The 27,681-nt window shown below is 41.2% G+C and overlaps 1 long non-coding RNA gene and 1 pseudogene across 15 annotated transcripts in view; one reads left to right on the top strand and one right to left on the bottom strand.

Moving 5' to 3' along the window:
• LOC144287971 (uncharacterized) overlaps positions 1–18,143 on the bottom strand; it is a 111,710-nt gene extending 93,567 nt beyond the window's left edge. Inside the window, exon 1 of the long non-coding RNA XR_013355901.1 lies at positions 17,551–18,143. This is a non-coding gene — a long non-coding RNA (uncharacterized LOC144287971). The remainder of the gene's footprint in view (positions 1–17,550) is intronic.
• LOC144287968 (protocadherin-8 pseudogene) overlaps positions 15,947–27,681 on the top strand; it is a 121,757-nt pseudogene continuing 110,022 nt past the window's right edge. For all 14 annotated transcript variants that reach the window (XR_013355893.1, XR_013355895.1, XR_013355889.1 and 11 more), the window contains exon 1: positions 15,947–18,886. The product of XR_013355893.1 is annotated as a protocadherin-8 pseudogene, transcript variant X10 (transcript). The remainder of the gene's footprint in view (positions 18,887–27,681) is intronic.

Genomic DNA, 27,681 nt, shown 5'->3' with positions numbered 1-27,681 from the left:
CCTGTGTCTCTGCCTCTCTGTCTGTCTGTCTGTCTCTCTCTCTCTCTCTGTGTGACTATCATAAATAAATAAAAATAAAAAAAAAACTAATTTACGTAATCCATCACCGCAACAAAATAAAGGAGAAATAAATAATCGCAATAGCTACAGAGAAAGCATTTGATGAAATTCTTACAACCACATATGAAATCTCTCAGCAAATTAGGAATAGAAGGAAAGTTTCCAACTTTGATAATGAACATATTAACTATATCTGTAACAAATATCATAGTTACTGATGCAACACTGAATGATGTTATCTAAGACTAAGAATATGGCAAAAATGTTTGTTTTCACCACCTTGCAGAAGTTATTTTTGTAAAATTGTAGAAGTTATTTTTGTAAAAACTGAGAAGCTGATTCTAATATTTACACAGAAATGCAAAAGCATAGTAAAACAAGAATAGCAAAAACAATTCTGAAAAACATACAAAATTGGGGGAATTATAGACTACCTGCTTTTATGACCTTCTATAAATGCTACAGCAATCAAGACAATATGGAATAGCCAAAGTGTAAATATACTCAATGAAACAAAATAGAAGCTTCTTAAATAGATCCACATACATGTCATCAATTCATTTTGACAAAGGTGACAAGAAAGAGATAGGCTTTTCAACAAATGGTAATGTAGCAACTGGATATCCATATTAGAAAAAAACTTTGGTTCATGGTCCATAACCCACAGAGAAATTAATTCAAAATAAATCACACATCTAAATGTCACAGATAAACTATAAAACTTCTAGAATATAGGTGGAAAAATATGTGTAATCTTAGGATAAGCATTTCCTAAATAGGACACAAAAAGCACTAATCCTCAAATTTAAAAATGATAATTGAACTTCCCCAAAATTAAAAACTTCTTCAGGATATACCATTAAGAAAATAAAAAGCGGGATCCCTGGGTGGCGCAGCGGTTTGGCGCCTGCCATTGGCCCAGGGCGCGATCCTGGGGACCCGGGATCGAATCCCACGTCGGGCTCCCGGTGCATGGAGCCTGCTTCTCCCTCGGCCTGTGTCTCTGCCTCTCTCTCTCTCTCTCTCTGTGAGACTATCATAAATAAATAAAAATTAAAAAAAAATAAAAAGCAATCTATTGGCTGGAAAAAATACTCATGCACATATGTATATCTGGCAAAGAACTTTTTTTTTTTCCTGGCAAAGAACTTATAATCAGAATATACAAAGGACTCTTACAATTCAATAATAAGAATGCAAACAACCCATTAAAAATGGGAAGAAGACATAACACTCTAAAAATAAAACATATAAAGAACATATACACCGTAATAATAAGAAAGAAAATCCATTAAAACAGGAATAAGATGTGAACAAACACTGCATCAGAAAAATACGGAAACTGCCAATTAGGATACCAGAAGATGCTCAACATCATTATTCTTCAGGGCAATGCAAATTAAAACCACAGTGAGATACCACTTCACACACACCTGAATGCAAAAATTTAAAAAGACTATGAATAGCAAATGTAGGTGAGTATGTGGAGCAACAGGAAATCTCACACACTGCTGGTGAAATGCAAAGTGACACAACCATTATAGAAAATGGTCTGTCGGTTTCATATAAAATTAGACCTGCACTTACTATATACTCTAGCAATTGTTCTAGTAGGTATTTAGCCCACATTCTTTCAAAATAAAATCGTGTCCACCATAGACTTGCATACTGATGTTCACAGTAGCTTTATTTACAAGAGTCCCATGTTGTAAACAACTCAAAGATCCACATAGGTGAATGAAAACAAAGGGTAGTATATTCATACAATAGAGTAATACTCAGCAAAAAAAACAAAAACAAAAACAAAAACAAAAAAACAAAAAAAACAGACTAAAAAGAAATACATGGAATAACAGGGATGCATTTCAAAAATATACTGCGTTAAAGAAGACTGACACAAATAAGTACACACTGTATGATTCCTTTTATATGACATTTAAGAATAGGTACAGCTAACAGTGATAAATATCAGGTTAGGGGTTGCCTGGAGGGTAACAAAGTAACAGCAAAGTAACACGAGGGAACCTTCTGGGGATGGTGGAAATATTCCACATTCTGACTGAAGTGATTTCATAGGGTCTGCACTTGTCAAAACTCACTGAGCTGGACACTTAAAACAAGTGCATTTTATTGCATCTAAATGATGCTTTAATAAAATTAATTTAAAAAAATTGAAACCCTTTAGTGATTAAAGAAAAAAAACAAAACACAATAGCAAAAACAATAAGAAACCTTGAGAAATGTCTTGTTCAATTTTCTTTTTATTGACGAAAAATAATTTATTATTCATCTCCATTCAGTTATGGAGGATATAAAATACTGAATTGTATCATAAAATTTAAGGAGAGTGCAAATTTCGATTCAAATACAACTATGATTGGAGAGAGAGGCATTAATTGCCCCATTTTTATAACAGAGAAAATGAGCTTAGAGGTTAAATGGCTCACCTAGAGTCATAGCAAAGTAGAGACTGGGATTCAAACTCAGTTCTTTTGGCACTAAATCCTATCCTCTTTCCACTATACTATGTTGTTTATCTTCTTATGCATCCCTTTTAAAATATATTCAATAACCAAAGCTAACAATGTCCTTTCTGTTGCTAGGCCTTATATTGCATTTTCTTTGATATTATTAGATAGGAAAAAAAGCCTTTTTTACTTGGTTCTGAGTTGGTGTGTGTGTGTTTTTTCCCCCTGAAAGTTTCCCAATCAATATCTTTCTAGAGATGTGGGGATCTTTATCTTTCTCGCAGGAGGTATGGAATCTTTGAATAGTTAAATTGAATCTTATGAAGCATTTTCTTTCCCCAACGTACATTGCTGATGAAAGTAGAAATTGGTACAGTATTTCTGGAGAACAATTTGGCAATAGGTGTTAAAACTCTTTTTTTTTTTTTAAATATTTTTTTTTCAATTTTTATTTATTTATGATAGTCATAGAGAGAGAGAGAGAGGCAGAGACACAGGCCGAGGGAGAAGCAGGCTCCATGCACCGGGAGCCCGACGTGGGACTCGATCCCGGGTCCCCAGGATCGCTCCCTGGGCCAAAGGCAGGCGCCAAACCGCTGCACCACCCAGGGATCCCCGGTGTTAAAACTCTTAAAATCTGGCATATCCTTGGACTGAGCAATTACCCTTTTGGGAATTTATCCCAAGGAAATTAGATGTGTGTATGTGTTTATGTGCAAGGATATTCATCACAGCATTATTAACAGCAGCAAAAAAATTGGAAACAAGCTCAAGAGCTGTATCAGAGACTGTTTTTTTTTCCTTCCATTGTCACATCTCTTCTTCCTTAGCAATAACTCTGATTTGTAGATGGGAAGATTGCCACCTAGTAAAGCATTACATACGTTGGCCTTCCCTTATAGCTAACTTATGGCCATTGGAAGTGTTGTGTGTGAACACTGACTAAGAAGTCTCCATTCTTTGGCTATTTCCCTTGGTTTACGGGATTGTGAGTGCAATGGTTGTATCTGAACCATTTTGGAACTTGAGGCAACACCTAAAGACTGCAGAATAGCAAGACAGAAGGAGCCTGGGTACTGGCCATATGGGAACCCTCATGCATGCCTTGAGACTTATTTTGCATGAAAGAAAATAAAGTCCAATTTAGTTTAAGCACTGCATTTAAATTTTTCTTTACAAATTGCCAAACTGAATCTAACAAACACTATGTTCAACAGCAAAGGGATGGTTAAATTACGATATATATGTACGATAAAATACCAAGCAACTGTTTAAATGACATCATACAAGACTCTATTAACATGAAATAATTTTCACAATGTAAGACTAAGAGAAAAAGAATAGGCTACATTCAAAAGCAGGATATAGACAATATTTGTAAATATCATTTTGTTACATAAATATATATGTATATACATTATATATATAGATGTTTTTCTATGTGCACACATATATCTTTCATAACTCTCTATACAGAGAAAACATTATATGCAAATGTACACATATATAATATTCAAATAAATATATAACACAATAATAATGATAAATACAAAATGTTGCCAGCTGTTATATTTGAATAGTAGAATTACAGATTTTTTTTAAATGTGAGGTTTTCTTGTGTTTTTCACATTGGGCATGTATCACACTGGTTATAAGAGAGGAATAGCTGTCAAAATAAAATAATCTTTTTTCCTAAAACAAACCAAGTTGAAGTGAGATTCACTAATTTCAAAGAAAAAGGTTATATATAATAACATAAATAAAAGAAATAGAAATTAAATATTGAGGAAGTCTTGTATTTTTACAGTGCATTTTAAAATAGTGCTGCTGTTGCATGTCTTGTTATATTGATGCATGAACAGTTATGATTACTTTTTAAAACTGTATGTGAACCAATTATTTAGTAGATGGGTGAAAAAAAATATATACATTGTAGCTCCTACTCAAGTAAGATGTGAAGCAGAGGGACATTCTAAAGATGACATCTAGCGGTTGCTGTGGTAACCTTATGGGCTACATTTTAGTAATCTTTTATATCAATTTCTAGAGTTGGAATTGGCATATTCTTAGCTTTAACATACAGAAGGGAGACAGAGATTGGTGGTTATTAACCCTTACAGACTGTATTTGTGATTACGATTCAGCGTTAAAGAGAGTAGTGGAGCCATAGGAGAGGTATTGAAGAGCAGCCCTAAAATGATTAAAGGAATCTAAAACCTGTCTTAGAATTTTCATGGAAACTTTAAAGAACTGTCACTCCAGGAATAAAAACTCACGATTATTATAGAACACTTACAGTGCAACAGGCATAGGGCTTAGTGCTTTATAAACACTATGTCATTTACATCTGTTCCCTGACTTAAACCTTAGAAGGGTCCGGCAAAGTGGTTTTATCATCATTATTTTATAACAGAAAATAAAACTGAGACTTAGAGAGTTTAGATGAGTTGTTCAGAGCCAGATGGTTAGGATATGGTGGTGCCAGGAGTCAAGACATCCACCCACACACTTAGCCTCCACTCTACGCAGTATCCAGGTGGTTGCCCATGATATCTGGTCTGTGTCTCTTATAAATATTCCCTTTGAGGGAGACACTGCAGTGATGCTGGCTTATCCAGTCTACTCTCAATCAGCTACATGTATTAAAAACAAACAAACAAACAAAAAACAAAAAAAAACACAGGGCAGCCCGGGTGGCTCAGCAGCTTAGCGCCGCCTTCAGCCCAGGGCCTGATCCTGGAGATTGAATCCCCCATCAGGCTCCCTGCATGGAGCCTGCTTTTCCCTCTACCTATGTCGCTGCCTCTTTCTGTGTCTCTCATGAATAAATAAATGAAATATTTAAATAAAAAAATAATAAATGGGGAAATCACAGTTTTGGTAGGCAGGCAGTGGGAGAGATGCATCACAGCTGAGGCAGTGAGAAGGTGCTTCCCCCAAGAGCTAACCTTTGAATAAGCTCTCAAGCCTTGCTTCTCAAAGAGCAGCCCTGGAGGTGCATCGTGCAGAATCTCAGGCCCTGCCCTAGACCTACCAGATCCAAATCTGCATTTTATAGGATCCTCAGGTGATTTGCAGCCACAGTAATGTATGAAAAGCGCTGCTTTAAAGAATGCACAGCATTGCAATGGTGCGGGCAGAAAGAACCACCCTGTAGGCACAGAGAACAAAGTGAGCAAAGGCTTGGCAGCGGGAATAAATAAAGCAGTTCCAGAGAAATCTCATATCTGGTTGAGCTGTAGCATAAACAGTGGAGTGCAAGCTTCTGAGTAGGAGAAAGATAGGACTGAATTCACAGAGGGTCTAAGAGTTCTATATTGTTCTAGAGGTAAGTGGGGATAATGAAATGTTTTGATCAGGAAATGATAATTTTTATTTAATAGCTGCTTTAAATTTATAGAGTATTTAAGTTTTGTGATAAATTTAGAACTTAACCTTTGTGTAACATGTAATTCTTTCATATACTTCCTTTCATTTTCATACTACCAAACAAATGTATTATTAATAGGTATTAAGTTTACGGACTGTATTAAAAGACAATGGAATAAATCCTGAAGGCAAGCAGGAACACTTGAAAATTCTATAGCCGTACCCATTCTCTGTGAAGGGTTGGTTGGTTAAATTGACCTCGGAGGTTTAAAAGTCTACACCATGTTGTCCTTCAGGAATAGATGGGGCAAGCAGATGAAGTATTGTCCCACTGTATTTTGCATTGGTAGGGCTCTCTGCTCTCAGTCTGCAAGGGACCTCACTCAAATCCCTTCCCCCAGGCTCCTTTGATGAGGTTTCCGGGAGAGACAGAAGCTATTTTGTAAAGCTGTCAGCTGTCCCGAATAAGGGAAATAGATAAAGCAGCCAGGAACAAGAGAAACAGATAAGAGGAGAATTCTCAGGAATGAGGGGGGGCCTTGTCTGCCTTGGATGAAAAGAAGGGAGGAAGATTTTGGAGGGGTAGGGGGTGAGTCAACTGATGGAATCTTCAGCCACAGGCTGACAGCAATGTTACAGAGACAAAATGAGTCAACAAAGACATCCAGTAGCTCGCTGAGAGACAAAGGACAGGGGAGGGATAGGTGCAGCTGGACGTTTCATATCGGGATGGCTGCGTTTATCAGGGTGGGTGAGCAGGAGGGAAAAGGGGAAAGATAAATAAATCAAACTTTCTGTTCCTGCATGTTGGGCCCTGTTAACTAGGATGTTCTTTGTTCCCACCCGTTGGTGACTTAATCAGTTCCCTTAGGGAAGCTTAAAGACTGATATAGGATCTTGGAAAGATTTGCGTTGCTCCCAGTTAGGGCTGAGTATAACTGCTCATGGTCTGACAACCATCTGATACCCTTGACATCCCCCGATACATCTAAATGATGAAGAATTGTAATTAAAAACCCCATCTGGAAAAGGGGAAACCATACACAGTGGTCATTGCCCATATCACATAAGCATATCCTGTTGGCCAGAAGGTGCAAAGACTCCCTTCCTCCACTGAGGTGTGGGTTCTTAGATCTGCCAGGATGGCCTCCCCAGATTTCGGTCACAGGGAGGATCTTTCTTTCTTTTTCTTTTTCTTTCTTTTCTTTTCTTTTAGGGAGGATCTTTCTTAATCTTTGTCCTTTGTGACCATATCTGAGCTGGGCATGCGGAATATATTTCAGGGGCTTTTCAAAGGTCTAAAGTCATTTTTTGTATTAAGAGTTCAGGAATTTCAGTCCTTTGTTTGCTGGGCAAGGGTTTGGTGTTTATTTGCATCTGATCAACTCCATAATCAAAGCTGGAAACAGTGCTCAAAATTACTCACTGTCTAGGCATCTCCATCTCCTGGCAACAGCTCTAGATACTCTGTTTATGCCCTTCACCCTCAGCTTAAATGACTTCCACTTGGGCCTCACCAAAGCCATTCAGGACAATTTCTTAGGTTGGGAGTCATGGCTAGTTAATGCCCCTGGGCTCCCAGGTTGCATACTCCAAATAGCTTTTTGTTGTGGGGAGAATGTCATTTTTCTTTACTTGGATATTCTTTGAGGGAGTTTGAGGGAGTTAGACTTAGAGGGAGTTTGGGAGGTATAGGAGGGCTCAAGGCTCTGTGAGATCTCAGTATTATCTTCCTCATTACCTTTTGCCTGTGGTTTTTAAATTTTATTTTCTTTTTTGCATTAACTTTAGTTTGGTGGAGACAATTTTGTTTTCTCTATCCTCAATACTTGCCAAGATTGCCAACTTCCAGCCCTCTTAGATTACTGGCCTCAGAAAAGGACCATCTAGTGACATAATTTCTTCTGTTTCTGCTCTAAGAGGGACTCTGTTTAGTTGGAGACAATCCTCTTCTTATAAATGTAGCCAAGCCCTTCCAATCCCAACATCCTATTCTCTAACTTTAATAGACACACGATCTGAATGGCAAAATATGAGTAATAGTTTACCAGTGCTTATGCAACTACATAACAAGAACGTAGGTTAACCTCTTAATATGGTAGGTCTCCATGGACTTCAGCTGATTACACTTTTAGAGTTTGTTGCTAACAGTTCCTTTCTCAATTTTGGAATTTGTTACAATTGTTGATGGAACAAGTAACAGAAATCCAACTGTTAATCATCTTGAACATAAAAAGGAGCATTTGCTGTTATATTTAAATGAAAAGTTTAGTTGGAGATCAGGCAAGGTTGCATCTAAGTGCTCAGTGTCATCACAGCCTTTCTTTGAAAAATGTTGGCTTTATATTCAGGCAAGCACTCCCAACCTGGTGGTTCATATCCCAGCTCACATCTTTTAGGAGCTCAGCAACTCTAATGGAAAAAAGAAATATCACTTTCTAAGTAATTACAGAAATAATCCTGGGACCTGATGCCCAATGGCCCCTGGTTGGCCAGAGTTGGGAAAAGTGTACTTACCTGAAGCAATCACTGGGATGATGGACTGTTTTAGTTTGGCTAAACCTGGGTCATGTGGCCATCCTAGCACCAAGGTTTGGAGCATCTATCATAAACTTTCTCACATGGATCAGATTCGGTAAAGAGGTGATTTCAAAAAGGAGAATTGGCTACTGAGCAGGAAGAAACAACAAATAACTTATATGTCCTGATATGTCAGTTTTGAAATGGACTCAAGAAACCAGTTTTGTTCTACGTGGCTGCACCCTGTCCTGCGTATTACTCAATGAGTCTCTTATTGCAGAAGTCTCACATAATATACGAGTTCCATATACTAAGCTTTAGTAAGTTTTCTAGTTTAGAATTCAGATTATGCAGAAGTGGCATATAGTGGTGAGACCCTCAAAATATTCCACAAATACAAATGAGCTCCTTTCATATAGTAAGCAATGTACTGGAAACAGGGATATACATTTGATAAAGATATGGTTAATACCTGGAAGGGCTCATAATGGAGGTAGGAAGTATGCCTTTGAACAAATAAATCACAACATTATAGGCAAAGGCATATTACAAAGGACACAGTTGTCTTTTAATATCCACAAAGTGGTAGGCATTGGGTTTTTTTGCTCTCCCCACATTTTCTCACTTAAATCTCAAAGAAACCCCTCAAGGTAGGCATTATTCCCTAATGACATTGAGATCTGTAGAGATAAAATTTTCTGTGTTTGGTCCATTCAGCTGGCAGGTAGCAGGAGACTTGGGGAAATCCTATTGGGAGCATTGTACTTTTGTATTTGGGGACACTGGGAAAGTGTGATCATTCTTTAAGCCATCCAATAACTTTAGAATCATTTATTTTATATATCTTCTCCATCCCTTAGAGCTTATCTGTCATGAAGTCTTACCACTTCCTTTGCAACGTTCTTCAGGTTTTCACCCTATACTTCCAACTCATTGCTCAGGCCTTTAAATCTTGTACTTGGATTGCAGGGGCCCTGTAACTGGGCTTCTCCTTTGCTTCCAGTCTTTCTTTAATTCATTCTGCTACAGGTGGATTTTGAGGTGGGCAGGAGTTATATACCACACTGCCTCAATCATTTATTTGGCATACATTTATGATAAGTAAGTCATTGTGTGGGATCATGGTTTAAATCTTCAATTAAAACACAATCCATTTTGAGGATTTTACCAATGTTGAGGGAAGGCAATTGACTACCTTATTTATCACAATGGAATATACATCACCAACTCCTTGCTCCACAAACCTCAATGCTTTCTCACTGCTGCCTTAAAAGTGTTTAAACTCTCATGTCTCCTCAGGCAAAGAAAACAAAAGCAAAATTAGACTAGTGGAACTATACCAAAATAAAAAGGTTTTGCATATAATTAACAAAATAACAAAGCAACTCACTGAATGGGGAAAATATTTTCAAGTGAATTATCCAAAATATATAAAGAACCCACCAAACTCCCAAATAATCTGATTAAAAATGGGCAGAGAACCTGAGTAGAGATTTTCTAAAGAAGGCATACAAATGGTCAATAGATGTATGAAAAGATGCTTGACATCACTGATCATCAGGGAAATGCAAATCAAAACCACAGTGAGATGTCATCTCATGACTGTCAGAATGGCTAAAATAGAAAACACAGGAAACAACAAGTGTTGGTGAAGATGTGGAGAAAAAGGAACCCTTGTGCTCTATTGGATGGGAATGTAAATTGGTGCAGCCACTGTGGAAAACAGTATGGAGTTTCCTCAGAAAATAAAAAATAGGGGCACCTGGGTGGCTCAGTGGTTGAGCCATCAGCCTTTGGCTTGGGTCATTATTCTGGGGTCCTGAGATCAAGTTCCAAATCAGACTCCCTATGGGGAGCCTGTGTCTCCCTCCGCCTCTGTCTCTGCCTATCTCTCCGCATCTCTCATGAATAAAATCCTTGAAAAAATTAAAAATAGAATCACCATATGATACAGTAATTCCACTACTAAGTATTTACAAAAGAAAATGAAAACGCTAATTTAAAAAGATATATGCATCCTCATATTTATTGCAGCATTTAATCCAATAGCCAAGATATGGAAGCAACCCAAATATCCATTGATAGATGAATGGATAAAGAAGTGGTATATATATACAATGGAGTATTACTCAGCCATAGAAAAGGACGAGATCTTGCCATTTGCAACAACATAGATGGACCTGGGGGTATAAGGCTAAGTGAAATGCCAGTCAGAGAAAGACAAATACCATATGATTTCACTCATGTGGGGAATTTAAGAAACAAAGCAAATGAACAAGAAAGAATAAAGAAAGAAAAAAGAAAGAAAGGAAGGAAGGAAGGAAGGAAGGAAGGAAGGAAGGAAGGAAGGAAGGAAGGAAACTAGACTCTTAAATACAGAGAACAAATTGGTAGTTACCAGAAGGGAATTTGGTGGGAGGATGGGTAAAATAGATAAAGGATATTAAAAGTTCACTAACCATGATGAGCACTGAGTAATATATAGAATTATTGAATCATTACATTGTATACCTAAAACTAATATGACACTGTATGTTATACTTCCATATGTATTCAAGAGTTGAGATTTAATAAAAATAAGAATTTCTACCCCTTCAAAAAATGATCTGAACTCTTTAGCTTAGAATCAAGGTTTTCAACTACATCACCCATTCAAACTCATCCCTTAGTGTCCTCAAATCACCTACTCTAACCAACTAGTCTATTAGTAAAAGGCTCTGGGCCTCTGCCTGTCCTTCTTCACAACTTGTTCACATGATTCCCAGGTTTTATTTGTCCTTGGCAGTTCTGGCTGCCTGTGATTTCACCTGGAAAGTTGGAGATCACTTCTTCTTTACACTTGATGTAACTTTCTCCATGTCATTTAGCACTTGTGACCTTCTCTGAACATTGATGGTTTTATTTATTTATTTTTCTTACCTTTCAAGTATTTTCTTCTACAGGGCTGTAAGCTTTAATGTATCACCAATAGTTGATCAAATATTTGTTGATAAAGGCCCTGAAAGTGCTCTGACTACTGGGGGACATGAGCTTCTGTGTAGAGTAGGAATAGAGAGGATAAGCTAAAAAGAGAGATGAAGATAAAATAAGGCAAAGATAAAAAGTTGTTTCTCAATTTTTAAAAAAAGATTCTATTTATTTATTCATTAGAGACACACAGAAAGAGGCAGAGACATAGGCAGAGGGAGAGGTAGGCTCTCCACAGGGAGCCTGATGAAGGACTTGATCACAAGACCCCAGGATCACGACCTGAGCCAAAGGCAGACGCTCAACCACCAAGCCACCCAGGCTCCCCTGCTTCTCAATCTTTATTCTTTTATTCTTCTCTTGCTTTGCTATAATCTCTGGTGGGGGGAGCAGGTATCCTCTCTATTGGGTGGCAAGAATGCAAAGTCTAACCTTGAGCCAATGATGAAGTCAAGTACCAAAGTCAATTTCACTGGCTCACTTGGGGTTTGAGGCATCCCTGAAACAAAAAAGGTAAGATATTTTTCATTATTCATTGATCTAATGTCCTTCATACAGCTAGACTAATAAAATCAGCAGTTTAAAGACTAATTTCATATAGTATCTTAAGATTATATGGTTTTGATGATAATCTTTATTAACATAATGATCCTATGGGAAACTTTTCTAGGTAAAGATTATATCATTTAAATCTTTGTTTTATGTTAAGGGGAATTTGTGATTAGTGTTGATACTCTATCACAGTTCCCTCTGATTTTTTCCTAGGTTAAAGCACTTAAATAGTTGATAAAATATCATTTGTTCCTACACAGTGCTTGTAGACAGTATTTTGGCTGATTTCAGGGTTGAATTATTTCCCCTGAAATCATTTGACAAAAAGGACCAGCAATTTGCTGATAACTTTTCTTATAAACGACTGCACAGTCAAGGCATAATAATACATTGATTATACAATGGAGTAACAGGAATGAGATAATAGTGCTTCTTATGTGATAACTTAAAACAATTTCTCCATTTTGGGGGCTCATACGGCTGAAGATTAATTTTAGTTTTTTTTTTAAGGTATGATTTTTAAGAAGAAAAAAAGGCTGTTAGGTTGATTTGTTTTCTTTCAAACAGTCTTACTAGCTTCAATTTCTGGAACTTAACTCCTTGAAGACAGCAACATTGCACTTGATAATATTTTGCTCATTCATCTATAGGATGTTTGTTCAGTTGAGAAATGAAAATGGGTCTCAGTATATCACATAGAATGAATTTGTTCTAAGTGGCAGAAAAAGTGTTTCCGGGCCAAGACAGGACATTAGTTCAAGGTCCTGTGAAAGTTGATGCTTACTCGGATGCATGGACACCATGGTCTACGGAAATTTGCACATTAGGGACTTTCCTGAAGTTTCATTTCCTCCCTCGCCCCCACAACCTATGTTATTAGTTTCATGTAATAGGAAAGAGGAAATATGCAAAGGCACAGACACTATTCTGAATTAGGGGACCAATTTTTTCGCCGTGTTTATGATGAAAATTAGTTTATGTACAGTGTGCTTTAATGTATAAAGGGACACACTGGGGTTAAGTGCTCAGCAAAACAAAACAAAACAAAAAAAACAAAACAAAAAACCTTTCTGGAAATGATTAGAATAGAATGCAAATGCTGTTTTATAGATCTGGTTTCCTGGCATTTTGAGGCAAATGCTAGTATGTTTGGTACTTTTGTTTTAGAAACAAAAGTAAACTGTAGGGAATTTACCAAAAGCCTGCCACCTTTTAAAGCCAAACTGAGCAAGAAGACCAAATTGCTGCTTTATTCACAGTTTGGTCTTCTTGTGGTGGTGGTAGTCCTCTGCTCCCCTTGTTTGTTTTGCTTTATGTTGGATGCCAACAGAGATCAAAACTACATGTAATGGACTTATAGTTTGGCAATATGCTGGCAAATGGGAAAACAAGCAGCATAAACCAAATTTCTGCCACAATGCTTTTAATATTGAGACAGATTTTTATCTAACAGAGCCAACAGAATGGAACATGAGAGCACCAGCAGCTCAGGGCTGTAAACACAGCTTCCCGACGACACATCCCTAGGGGTACAGATCATACAGTTTCTATATTATTCGGCTTGTCACTCTACTGGCACAGAACTGATTTTTGCCTCAGAAAATGTCTCTTTCCTGAAACTCCAGCTGTCCTTCATTCATAAAGCGGCGTTTTAATAAGGTGGTTGTTTACTAGGGAAACAATGCTAATGTTAATAATGAATCACTAACCATCTAGCATATTCCTTATCGTAGATGGTCTACTCGCTGCCAAACAGCTGGAGGAAAAGTGAGGAAAAATGCAATCAAGCATTTAAACATCATAGCTAGATGTTTCCAAACATAAGTGTCCAGATGTTTAGCATTGTGGAGGTAATGTGTTTGATTGCTTGCCTTTTTCATATTTTATCTGGATCTTTTGATGTTCTGTAGATAGAGTCATGACTATTCTTCATTTTCAGTATGCTGAGCAGTTTTGCTTGTCATGAATAGCAATAGTAATGCTGAAGACTGGCAGAGGCCAAGCCTGGCAGGGATTGCTCTAGAGGAGGGAGAAGAGGAAGAAATGAGACTCAGACTATGGTTAAATGGGTCCCTCTCCTGGCTAATGTGTATGGAAGCATGTGCCTTTTAAAAGACATGGGCTGAGTCCGTTTTCATCCTTCGATTAAGGAGAAACTAGGAATTAAGAAGTTGGATGTGGGGTTAGATACTCTTGTTTTCCTTGAGACCCAGAGGCTGAATAACCAGGTCCTTTTTTAGGGATACCCACTTCCAAGGAAGAATGCTGTTTTATGCTGTACAGGCTTAAAAGGAATCTGGTTCAGCTAAACTGTTAAGTAGAGTTGTTGTCTCCCTTAGACTGATGCCTCATCAGACAAAATAACAAACCTAAAGTAAACAAAATGAAGCACTTTCTCCTTTTAGGATCTCAGAGAACCCAACCCAAATCAATTTATGCTTCCTACTGCAGACTTCTCCAACATTGGGTTATCGGTACTTATAATTAGACTCATTTTGCTAAATGCTCCACTAAATTAAAACCCCTGCAAATTAATTATCTCATCAAAGGTGGCTCAGTTTCAGAACTGGATTCAAAGATGCTGGTGCTAAAATAGATGCAACTCCCTCCTAAGAGTGAAAGAAAAAAAAAAAAGTCGTTTACTGACATGTCCCTGCAGGAATCAATAATATTACAGATCATGGAGAAGCCAAGAATAGCCAGGGCATATTAATAACTCAGTCTGTTCACTGATTTTATTCAAGATGACTGGTTAAAGAATGCTGCACTGATGATGACTCCATGGCATGAGGAACAATGTCATCATTAACATGTGGACCTTTTAGCATTTAGAACATTTCACACAAAGAGAACTTAACACAAGAGTATTTATCGTGCTTTAGACAGATGGTTTAATGTTTTTTTTAGCCTTCAGCCTATCAGGCCACCCATGGCTTTCTTCAGCCAAGAGCTTTTAAAAAATAATTGGTCTATAGCAATATTCTAACAAGACTGACTGCAGTATATTTCCCTAAATCTTTTTCCTACCCTTAACTATCCCTTGTAGTGGTTTGTGGTTGACAAACCTCCCTGACTGACACCGATTCTTCACATACAAGTAATTACTGACTCCTTTTAGGAGATGAAGGGGCTGGAATTTCATCATTAATGGTTTCTTTGCTACGGAAAAGCTATTTAGAAATGATTACTTTGGAAAACAGTTCTTCCCTGATTAGACACTGCCTGACTCTGGAGAAGCTGTTCCCCTAGAATCTTTCAATACAGGAAATGATACCCCAACATAGATGGGTAACTGTGGGTGGCAAAAGATGCATATAAGCGTTGGTTTAAAAATGGTAGAGAAGAGTAATTGTATCTCTGTCTGAGGAATATGTAAATGTGTTTAGGAAGTGATACAGAGGCTGCAAATTCCCTGTTCCTACCATCAAAGTGGAATTCAAGCACAGTGGAAAAAAGCAAGTGGGATGCATCCTTCTAGTGCAAACTTCTATGGGGATATTCATGACCCCCTGCACTGCTCTGGCCACTGTTCAGCTCCCCAGGATCTTCTGTGAGCTCTTTTAGGGGAACAACATGACCCAAAACCCAGAGACTCTGCAGACTGGCTCGGATGGATGCTTATTTGCACATTCCTCTCTGTGTAACCTCTGTGATCGGGTTCAGAAGAAGCAAGCTTAGGCCTGGAGCACAGAAAAGCGATTACACAGCAGAGAGGGTTTAGTGATTAGATATATTTAGGAGGGCAAGTATCTCCTGACTGCCTACTCAGGAGGGCATGAGGCGCTGCAAGTATCAGTGCAGAACCTCCTGTTGGCTTTTTTCTCTTTGAGGAACAAAGATGGCTTGCTGGAAGCTCAGGTTTTCCGCTGACACTTTATGCTGGACCAGACTGGAATTCTTGCTAGTTCTGCGGCTGCAGCTGGTGTCCGAGTCTTGCATCAAAACTGTCAAATTCCGCACCTATGAGGAGGAAGCCCACCGCACCCATATCAGCCTTCTGGCTGTGTCCTGTTAGTTCCCAGCCCCAGGTGCCGTGACAGTTTTCCCTTTACAGCTCTTCAGCCTCTGCTGGGTGCTCTCGGTGGCCCAGAGCAAGACAGTGCGATACAGCACCTTCGAGGAGGACGCCCCCGGCACGGTCATCGGGACCCTGGCCGAGGACCTGCATATGAAAGTGTCCGGAGACGCCAGCTTCCGCCTGATGAAGCAGTTCAACAGCTCGCTGCTCCGGGTGCGCGAGGGCGACGGGCAGCTGACCGTCGGGGACGCGGGCCTGGACCGCGAGCGGCTGTGCGGCCAAGCGCCACAGTGCGTGCTGGCCTTCGACGTGGTCAGCTTCTCCCAGGAGCAGTTCCGGCTGGTGCACGTGGAGGTGGAGGTGAGGGACATCAACGACCACGCGCCGCGCTTCCCCCGGGCCCAGATCCCCGTGGAGGTGTCGGAGGGCGCGGCCGTGGGCACGCGCATCCCCCTGGAGGTGCCGGTGGACGAGGACGTGGGGGCCAACGGACTGCAGAGCGTGCGCCTGGCCGAGCCTCACAGCCCCTTCCGCGTGGAACTGCAGACGCGCGCGGACGGCGCCCAGTGCGCGGACCTGGTGCTGCTGCAGGAGCTGGACCGCGAGAGCCAGGCCGCCTACAGCCTGGAGCTGGTGGCCCAGGACGGCGGCCGCCCGCCGCGCTCCGCCACGGCCGCCCTCAGCGTGCGGGTGCTGGACGCCAACGACCACAGCCCGGCCTTCCCGCAGGGCGCCGTGGCCGAAGTGGAGCTGGCGGAGGACGCGCCCGTGGGCTCGCTGCTGCTCGACCTGGACGCGGCGGACCCCGACGAGGGCCCCAACGGCGACGTGGTGTTCGCCTTCGGGGCCCGCACCCCGCCCGAGGCGCGCCGCCTCTTCCGCCTGGACCCGCGCTCCGGCCGCCTCACCCTGGCAGGACCCGTGGACTACGAGCGCCAGGACACCTACGAGCTGGACGTGCGCGCCCAGGACCGCGGCCCCGGGCCCCGGGCCTCCACCTGCAAGGTCATCGTGCGCATCCGCGACGTCAACGACAACGCTCCGGACATCACCATCACCCCGCTGGCCGCCCCGGGCGCACCTGCCGCCTCTCCCTTCGCCGCGGCCGCCGCCGCCGCCGCCGCCGCTCTCGGGGGTGCGGACGCGACCTCGCCCACCGGGCCCGGGACGCCGGAGGCGGGCGCCGTCTCCCTGGTGCCAGAGGGGGCGGCGCGCGAGAGCCTGGTGGCGCTGGTCAGCACCTCGGACAGGGACTCGGGCGCCAACGGGCAGGTGCGCTGCGCCCTCTACGGGCACGAGCACTTCCGGCTGCAGCCGGCCTACGCGGGCAGCTACCTGGTGGTGACCGCGGCGTCGCTGGACCGCGAGCGCATCGCCGAGTACAACCTGACGCTGGTGGCCGAGGACCGCGGCGCGCCCCCGCTACGCACCGTGCGGCCCTACACCGTGCGCGTGGGCGACGAGAACGACAACGCGCCGCTCTTCACGCGGCCGGTCTACGAGGTGTCGGTGCGTGAGAACAACCCGCCCGGCGCCTACCTGGCCACGGTGGCCGCGCGGGACCCGGACCTGGGCCGCCACGGCCAGGTCACCTACCGGCTGCTGGAGGCAGAAGTGGGCCGCGCGCCGGGGCGCCGCATCCCGCTAAGTCTCGGGGGACCCCACCGCGGGGCAGCGGCGCGCACCGCGATGCTCTGACCGCGAGGAACGGGCCAAGTTGCAGCTGGAGCTGAACGTGCTGGACGGGCGGCTGTGCAGGACCGGGACGACCACGCACACTGCCGCTGTCTTCAGTGGCTCAGCGCAGCTGCCTCTGCCCCAGGGCGCTCCGCTGGGCTACTGGGTGACCCGCCTGCGGACGAAGGCCCCGACGCCGAGCTAACTGCGGCCCCGGGGTGCTAGCCGGTGAGCTGTCCCTCCAGCGCCGCCTGTCCCCACAGCCCACTGGGCAGCCGACGGCGGTCGTCCTGGTGCGGGATGGAGACCAGCCGGCTCCGTCCCGCGCTGCCACTTGGCTCCTGGTGCCGACGGCCTCAGCGCCACCTGGCGGAAGAGTGATCGCTCTTCGGCGAGGTCGCCGGCGAACCAGGGAGCGGAGGGGGGCGGCGCCCAGTGCAGGGAGCTGGGGCGGCACAGCTTGGCTACCCTGGCGTGTTGATCGGTGTTTTGGGCAGCGGCTGCGGCCTTCTGGTGGCCATTGCCACCCTGACTTGTGCCAGCCAAGGCGAGGCGAGGACTGGGAGGAAGAAGCCCCGCGAGCACAGCTGGAGCAGATGCCGCGCAAGGAGTGCCCAGGCTGGCCCAAGTCCTAGAGCGCAGGAGGCCGACTCTGAGGCTTCCACTGCGGTTCTTCAGGGAGACACTGCCCCTGTCCAGTTGTGCGGAGGCCCAGGAGGGCAAGGCTGCGGAGACTTCCCAGTCCGGGGTTGGTGGCACGTTCTTTGCTCCTGGCTCAGGGAGAGGAGAGGGATCTTGCAGGAGGCCCAGGTGGACGACCCTAGCTAGCAGTCTTAGTGTCCTCATTTAGGAGATCTCCATGCTGAGGGCGTTATGAAAATTCAGGGCCTGCCCGGGTTTGGGACTTCAAAGGACTAATTTTTCAGGACTTGTTTATTTTATTTTTTATTTGAGAGGAAGATTTTCTTCACAGATGAAGGCAGAAGGAGGCACGATGGTCATGTAGGCCTGGGTCTGTTTCTGCCCCTGGTAACTTCCTTGTGGGTCCAGTTGGAACATCTTCCTGTCGCTCCGGGTTTAAATGCTGTCTTCCCGAAGCTCTCCCGGTGAGGGATGTTGTTCCTGCTCGGTCAGTTTTGATATCTGAGCGTGAAATATTAACTGCCGCTCTCACCCCTCTTTTTAAATAGGATTCAGGCCCAGGTCCTCTCCGTGCCCCATCCCTGCGTGGAGAGGATAAATCTGTGAGTTTAAGGTAATTTCAGAGTATGTATCGTTCTCTCTAAGCACTATATTTGATGTTTTGTACATTTTTATGGAAAACAGAGTGGTTCTGTCCTTTTCACTCCCGGTACACATTCAAATCCAGATGAATTTAGTGTGAAAGATAACACAAGAGGAGACAGTGAATTGAATGATAGCAATTCTGATATTAGTAGAGAGGGGGCTTCAAGAAAGCATCTTTTTCAGTGATTGCAAAGTAAGAGGGTAAGTTCAGACCTGCGACTTTGAAGCTCTTCCTCACAGTCATCATAATTCTGTATGCCTGAGTGAATTAAAAAAACAAAACAAAACAACTAAACAAGTGGTCCCAACTGTGCATTCATAGCAGGGAGTATACTGAGTGCTGCTGAACAGAGTTAACAGGTTCCCTCCCCCCCCAACCATTTCTTATTTAGCTGGTTCTACATATTTTAAATACGTTACACTTACTGACTTATTTATTCCCCGTAAGAAGAAATCTAATGAAGTAGGAGACCGAGGCACAGAGTTTAAATAACTTGCCCAAGTGTCAGAGTTAAGATCTTAGCCCAGGAATTCCAGCTGTAGATTTCTTCCTCTCAATCACCTATTAAGCTGCTTCTATTAATGCCAAAAAGATTAAAACACCAAAAAAGAAGACTTCTGTGGTTAGTAATGCTAAAATAATTTCATACTGTAAGCACTAACGAAAACTTCCCATATGTAGGGATTTCAGAAGTGGAAAGCATACGAATAAATTTTTCATAGGCCAGGATGCTGTTTGCTGGGAGCATATGAATATGTGGTTTTGTTTGGCTGCACTTTGTTTCAAGAATCTTGCACCCACACAACATCATGCTAGTCAGTCTTACTCCTACAATGCTTCAGGTCAAAATCTTTGTAATGGTGTCTAGTTCTATGGGGAGAGTCAATTATGAACTTTGTGTTAGTTTCCATGAAAGTGGGCACTAGATCGTTGGCCCCTCAAATAAGATACCTTATTCTCAAAGATGAGTCCTAGTGGTATGTCCCAGTGATTCAAATATCTCTTCACATTATGGATATTTTTGTCCAATCTGTGTTTAGTTCCTTCAACACTTTTTTTTTTTTTTTAAAAAACAAGATGACTTCTAGAAGCATCTGCATCCTGGTCCCCTTATGAATATTCTTTGGTTTGTAAATATCTTTCCTAAAATTAGACCCTTAGAGTTAGATACAGTGCTGCAGAACCAGCTTGTCTCCTGAGTTCCAAATTAATATTTCCAGTTGCCTATTCAACATCTCTGTTCAGATGTCTAATAGACATACTGTATGTTCAAAACTGAAGTCTTGATTTCTATCCTACAAGCCTGTTCCTTCTCTCATGTTTGTATCTCAGTAAATGACAACCCTGTTTACTTAGTTGCCTGCCATGGCCAAATCCCTGTGTCATTCTTGATTCCTACACTCAACTTCCTACACTCAACCTCAGCCCATCCGCAAATCTGACTGGATTTACTTTGAAAATATATCCCAATCAGTGCTCTTCTCACTGCCTTCTTTGCTGCTATCCTACCCCAGGCACTATCATCTCCTGCCTCGATAACTCCAAACTGGACTCTCTGCTTCTATACTTGCCCTCTTCCAGCCTGTTTTCCAAATCAGGTCACATAATTCAACTCTCTAAAGATTCCTCACTAAAAATGAAATCTAAAAATCCTCATCATGGGGTCCCAATTACTACTGCTGTGTAACAACTTGTGACTCAAAATGTAGCAGTTTAAAGCAACTATTTTATTATGCTCATGGGTCATTTTGGACAGGACATAGCAGGGATGCCTTGTGTCTGCTCTAAAGTGTTTGAGGCCTTAGCGGAAAAGATGTAATGGCTGGGGGTGGGATTCATCTGAAGGTTTAGACGCATGTCTGGCATGTGGATTAGGATTATTTGAAGTCTAGGATTACTCACTCCGGGGTGGGAAGCAGGGTCTACAATGTGCCCTTTATAGGCACGGCAGACTTAGGAAAGTCACATGGGGGCTCAGCGTTGCAAGCATGAATGTTCCACTAGATAAAGCAGAAGTCACATCCTCTTTTATGATCCAGTCTCAGAAATAATATAGTTATTCATATTCTCCTGGTCTGAGTAGTCTTAAGCCTACCCAGATTCAAAGGGAGGGGATAAAAGACCCCTTCCTCTACATTGAAAAATTATTAAAGACTTTTGGGCCGTGTTTTTAAAGAAGCCACACACGACCCATAAAGTCCTATATTATCTGCCCCCTGGTTGCTTCTCACAGATGACTTCTTATCACTCTTCCCCTTGATAATTTAGATCATTGTTCAGGCTCTCTTGTTTCTTGAATAAACCTATTTCATCTCAGACCTCAGGGTCTTGCTGTTCCCTCTGCTCCGTTTGCTCTTTCTTGAGATATCCATATTGTCTGCTTCTGCCTTCATTTGTGGCTTTGCTCAAATGTCTATCCTCTCAAAGAGATCTTCCATGCCTCAAACTGTTTCCCCAACTGTCACTCTCCACCTTGCTTTATTTTCCTTCATATTATTTATCACTGCCTGACGTTACTTTATGTGTTTATCACTTGTTCCCTGTTGAATCATCAAGCATCAAATATGTACTGAAAAAATGACTGACTGACTGAATGAATGAGTGATTGAAAGGTGTAGTCTAGCCAGTGTATACATCGCAACTGTATGACTATTTCTTATAATCATATTGCATTTTAGATTAGGTAAATTATGCTGTTTTTTTAGAAGTTCCATTGTGCTGCTTTACTTTCTAGATTTTTGTGTCATCTCAAGACTTGAAGATTTTACAGGAAGTTTATCTTTTCAGGTCATTTAATGTTAAATTACCCTTTTCAAAAAAAGATCAAATTCCTGGAGCTGCTATTGTTTATTCTCTGTTTAGGCAATGACCAGCTTGTTCTTGTCTTAGCTCAAGTTTTCTCTTCATAATAATAGGGCAGGCTCTCTGAATCATATGGTAGCTCACAGGGCTGCTAGGGCAAACAGGAAGGTGATCAAGATGAGGCATTCAATCTGGGAGGATATAGCTACTTGGTAATAACAATTAGAACATTTCCTCTCACCCATATTCAATGGAAACATTTTATCTATTTATTTATTAAATATTTACACAGCACTTACTATAAACCTAGAACAGTGCTAGGTGCTCCACAAATATTAACTCATTTAGTCCTCATAATAATTCTATTAAGTAGGTACTGTCATTTAGCCACATTTCACAGAAGGGGAAACTGAAGCAAGAGTTATTAAGAGGGTTTTGATCAAGGCCACCCAGGTGCAGGGGCCGAACTGGGTTTTCAATTCCAGAAATCTGGCTCCAGAGTTCATGCTTTTAATGTTCTGTGGTACTGCATTTTCAGTGGGTTTTTAAACACTTATTTTATGGGTCTCCTAAAACTTTAGGACCGATTTACATTCCTGAGGATGTTTCTGTCTTTGACTTTAAATGAGATGTTCTGATTTATGGTTTTGGTTTATGCTCCAGCTCTCTGCTGCATTTTCTTATAAAACTTTTAGTGAGATTATTGAAAGGATGACGCATGGGTGATGGCAAGATAATTGAATTAGATGTTGATAGCTGGAGTTAAGTTTAGTGAGGTTATTTTTATTATTTTTTCGTCTCACTCTTAATACTTAACACAGAATAAATGGATTAATAAACACATTGATACTCTTCTGAAACTTCACTTTGTTTATTTATTTTTCTTCCAGGTTTTAATTTAAACTCCAGTTAGTTAACATACAGTGTAATATTAGTGTCATGTGTAGGATTTAGTGATCCATCACTTCCATACAACACCTGGTGCTTGTTACAAGTGTCTATTTAATACCCGTCACCCATTTAACTCATTCTTCCATCCACCTCCTTCCATTACCCCTCAATTTGTTCTCTATAGTTAAGAGTCTGTTTTATGGTTTGCTCACTCTCTTTTTCCCCTGTGTTCATCTGTTTTGTTTCTTAAATTCTACATGCGAATAAAATCATATAGCATTTGTTTTTCTCTAACTTATTTTGCTTAGCATGATATTCTCTAGCTCCATCTGTGTCATTGCAAATGGCAAGAATTCATTCTTTTTATGGCTGAGTAATATTCATACACACACATATATATACACACATATATATAAATATTCCAATTACATCCTCTTTTATTATCCAGTATGTATATGTATATATATAAACCACCTCTACTTTATTCATTCATCAGTTGATGGACAGTTGGGCTGCTTCCATAATTTGGCTATTGTTGATAATGCCGCTATAAACATCAGGGTGCATTAACTCCTTTGAATTAGTATTTTAGTATCCTTTGGTAAATACCTAGAAGTGCAATTGCTGGACTGGTGGATAGTTCCATTTTTAACTTTTTGAGGAACCTCTATACTGTTTCCCAGAGTGGCTGCACCAGTTTGCATTCCCACCAACAGTATAAGAGGGTTTCCCTTTCTCTGCATTCTCACCAACATCTGTTGAGAAATTTCATTGTAGGTTGTAATTTTTACCATTCCTCTCACCAAAGCTATATCAGAGATTTCAGCAAATTATTTAATTTTGTTGCTTGATTTTATTTCCATTTCATTTCATCGGTGCACCAGCAGGTGGAGGTACAAGTCATTGGCAGAAAATCTAAAGGAAAAAAAAAAAAACGCTAAATAACTAGTCCCTGAACAACTGAATGTTGTTTGCATTTTCAAGTATATTGCCACATAGCATTCTGACTTTTTAAATATTTTACGCTCTTCCATTTTATTTTCAAGTTGCCTCAGATCATTCAGAATGAAAAACACTTAAGGATCCTGAAAGATTAATCGAGGAATCTCAAACAGCAAGACTCTTTCACCACATCATGAAAATAGGCACAGGATTGCACTTTCTTCAAGTATCCTTTCCCTTCACATTTCCCAGATGAGAAATATGAATTTCCAACCAGTACACTCAGAACTCAAAGGATGTTATTTTCAAGTCTGTGAATCCCAAAGTGAAGGGCTGCCAAGTATATATGACAGAGTTCAAAACTGCAGGCCAGCAATGTCACCTCCCCCCATTCTCAGACAGAATGATGAATTAAATCATCCTTCAGTGGATGGATCACCTTCACATACTTCAGAAATAGCCACTTCATTCTGAAATGCTGCAACTCATATGGACAGTTATATTTTGGGAATATACACATTTATGTTTCTGTCAAGTATTTATAAGCCAAGCTGCATACACGACCCTCTTAGTTTTGATAGGCATTTCCCTAAATTATGTCAACAGTTAATGTCAGAGCATGTGATGATTTTATATAATCTAGGATATTTTTACAAAAAGTCTTAGATGCAGCCGTATTGCCAGAAGAATAATAAATGAAAGTCTATTTTATATTCTAGGATGATTTCTGAATTTAAATGAAATATTTGATCTAGCTGTACATTGATGTTTGGGTGTTTGCAATTCTACTGGGAACACAATTTAACTTTGAATAATTAGCTTTAGGCTACATTAAGAATCTGGACCCCAACTGAGAGTACCTGGGTGGCTCAGTTGGTTAAGCATCCAGCTCCTGATTTTGGCTCAGGTCATGGTCTCAGGGTTGTGTGATCTAGCCCCACATCAGGCTTTGTGCTCAGCGGGGAGTCAGATTGTCTCCAACTACCCCCCCCCCCCGCTCATGCTCTTTCTGTCTCTCTCCCAAATAAATAAATCTTAAAAAAAAAAAAGAAAGAAAGAAAGAGAATCTGGACCCCAACTGTAACCATAGGCCCAATGAAGAGAAAGAGGAAACAGCATTGGGATAAGGGAGAAAGTTCAGGGAGCAATGGAGTAGGGGAACCAGAATCATTTCTCTAGCCTTATATCTGAGAAGATTGCTGGGTGCTTTCATGGGTAGAACAGTGGTGGATTCTGACAATGAGTGAAAATCAAATGGAGGTGGCCAGTCATGTTGTGCTTCTAGGCACTCAACCCATTTATGATAGCAGCTGATTCAGAGGTGGAGCTGCAGGGATCAGAAGTGGGAAGAGCAAGAGTCTTAAGGTCTCAGCCACCAAGACTAGTGTTCTCAGCAGGACTCGGCTCCCACCCTGAACAGGAGGTTAGGTGGAAACTGGGACAAAAGACCAGGGGCAAAAGGAGGGACTGGACCCAATTGGAGTGACTCACAGGCTATGTGAGCAGCTGGGCCTTCTGTAGCTGACCAGATTCTTGGGGCAGCATTAGAGTAGGGGAACCAGAATCAATCTGGGGGATGGGATGGAAGTAGCTGGATTGTGTCTTCTTTTCTCTAAGATTGACTCAGACGGTGGGAAGATTTGAGTCTGTAAGTGCAAGACACTAATGTCTCCCCATCTGGAGGCACCTCAAAACCCAATGGGCAAGAACTGTCTTCACAATACAATAATCACTAGCCACATGTGGCTGTTTAAGTGTATGAATTAATATTCAATACAATGATAAATTCAGTTCCTTAATCGCAGTAGCTACATCTCGGGTGCTCAATAGCCACACATGGCTAGTGGCTATATTATTGAACACAACAGCTATAAAATATTCCATCATCATTGTTCTAATGAACAACATTGACCTGGAAGAAGGGACAAGTGAGGGGCCCACCTCCATGGGTTGGGGGTGTTGAGGGCAGCCAGTGACCCACCCTCCTTGCTCAGCTTATATATGGGGGACTATGTGTTCTCTTTTTCTCCACACTCTAAGTTTCCCTTATCAAAGACAATTGGTCTTCTATTGGTTCATATAAGTATTTCAAAATGGGTTGACACATCGTGTTGTTTATTATAAAATATTTGAAAAATGTCTAAAGAAAAGAATTCCCAATAGTACAAGCTTTTCTGCATGCCTGGGGAATTTCTGAAGTCTCCTCTGCTATTCTAGCTAGCAACTCAAATTTATAGCTCTCATATTCAGTCTTATAACCTTAGAGATTTTGCAGCAATATTCATGATAAAACCAACCTACTCATGCTCCTGAGCTCTCCCAAGAAATAATGCAGCAGTTTTTAAGATCAGTAATTCATTCTTTAGCTATGCTCAGGCAAGAAGCTAGTAAGTAGTTTAAACTCCTTTGGCCACTGGCCTTCTGTAGAAAAATCACTGCTTTGGAAATTGGTTTCCAGGTCCAGTGGTGTCTTTGGAGTCAGAATGCTTTTCCAGGCATCAGCGTTCCAGAATTGGTGGCCTAGGCTCCAGAGAGACAGTAGCAAACAAGAATGTACCCAGTTTTACATGAGCCGTACCTTAAAAATAAAATATACACCTATCTTTTGGATTATATTGAGTAATATTTCAACTTCATGAGTAATTTGTTATATAAGTGAGTTCTGTGGGAAATGTTTGTAGAAGCCAAGAATCTGAAACTTTCTCTCAAGTTTATAAACATAGGTTTAGATGTGTTTATTTTTCTTAAAACCAGATTCACATGTTTTTGTAATAGTCGCTTCTACCTTAATTATGATTCCTCAAGCAATTTTTAACTCTGGAATCCTGCCTGTTTATAGATGCATTCTCAGGGGGAAGTAATAACTGGCAACATTTATCACCGTTTATTGCAAACAAGGCTTCTTGGTAAATACTTTACCTGAGTTATCATATTTATACCTCATAGCCATTGTAGGAAGTAGTTATATTATAATCCCCATTTCATAGATGAGGAGATGGAGGCTTAGAGAGGATAATTTATGTGAGGTCATACAATAAGTGAAAGGATTGTGATATAACATTAAAGTGTATGAATTTTAGGTTGACAACTAGATGAAATGCGTATGCTCATGTGACCACCACCCAGAGCAAAGTCTAGAACATTTCTAGCTCCACAGAAGGCTCCTTCATGCACCTTTCCAGGCAATAACTATTCTCAAAGTAACCACTACTCAAGCCTTTCTATTTAAACCTTTCATCATCTATTCCTTTTTCTTGTCCTTGAACTTTGTATAAATAGAATCATACAGTATATCCTCCTTGGTGCCTGACTCAACATTATGTCTATAAGCTTCCATTACACACACGCACACTTGCATGTACCAGTAGTTCATTATTTCTCACTGTTTTATGGTATTTCATTTATGAACTTGCCACAGTTAATTTATCCAGTCTACAGTTGAGGGACATTAGAGTGATCCCAAGTTTTTAGCTTTTGTGAATTAATTTACACATTTTTTTTGGTAGACATAAACACTTATTTCAACAGAAATAAGGCCTTATAACTAGGAGAAGGATTTTCAGGTCAAACAGTGATGGATCTAGAATTTATTTGAACCCTGGGTTTTCTGAGTCCACCAGTCCTCATTGTGCAACACTCACTATCTCATTAACAGCTAACAGTGACTAAGAAGTCTCTATGTGCTAGATACTCTGATAAGCTCTATTTTTCTAAGCAGGCTCTTGATCAATTGAGAACTTTCTATAGGCTTAACTAATAACAGCAGGGGAAGTTTTATATTTGTTCAACAAATAAGACAGTCTTTTAAATTATCATTAAATAGCTGATATATTACCATGTATGTGGAATGGGTAGTAGCTTCTCTTCGAAAAGACCATAATAATATCTATCTTTGACAGACTTGTTTTGCTCATTGAAACGTATACAGTAGGAGTAGAGTTAGCAATTGATTGTTCATTTTCTTGTGTACTGTAATTAGCTAAGGAAGAAACAAATCAATTTAAAACCAATTTCCATAGTCTACACATGCACAGGAATTGATTGCAGACTTGAATTTGCTGAATAAAAAGTGAAGCTAGCTAATCTCAATTTGTATTTCATCGAGTAAATGTCGGCTACTGATTTTT

The sequence above is a fragment of the Canis aureus genome, chromosome 17, assembly GCF_053574225.1.
Source record: "Canis aureus isolate CA01 chromosome 17, VMU_Caureus_v.1.0, whole genome shotgun sequence".
Taxonomy (NCBI): domain Eukaryota; kingdom Metazoa; phylum Chordata; class Mammalia; order Carnivora; family Canidae; genus Canis; species Canis aureus.
The sequence above is the reverse complement of the archived record's forward strand: the minus strand, read 5'-3'. Positions and strand labels throughout refer to the sequence as shown.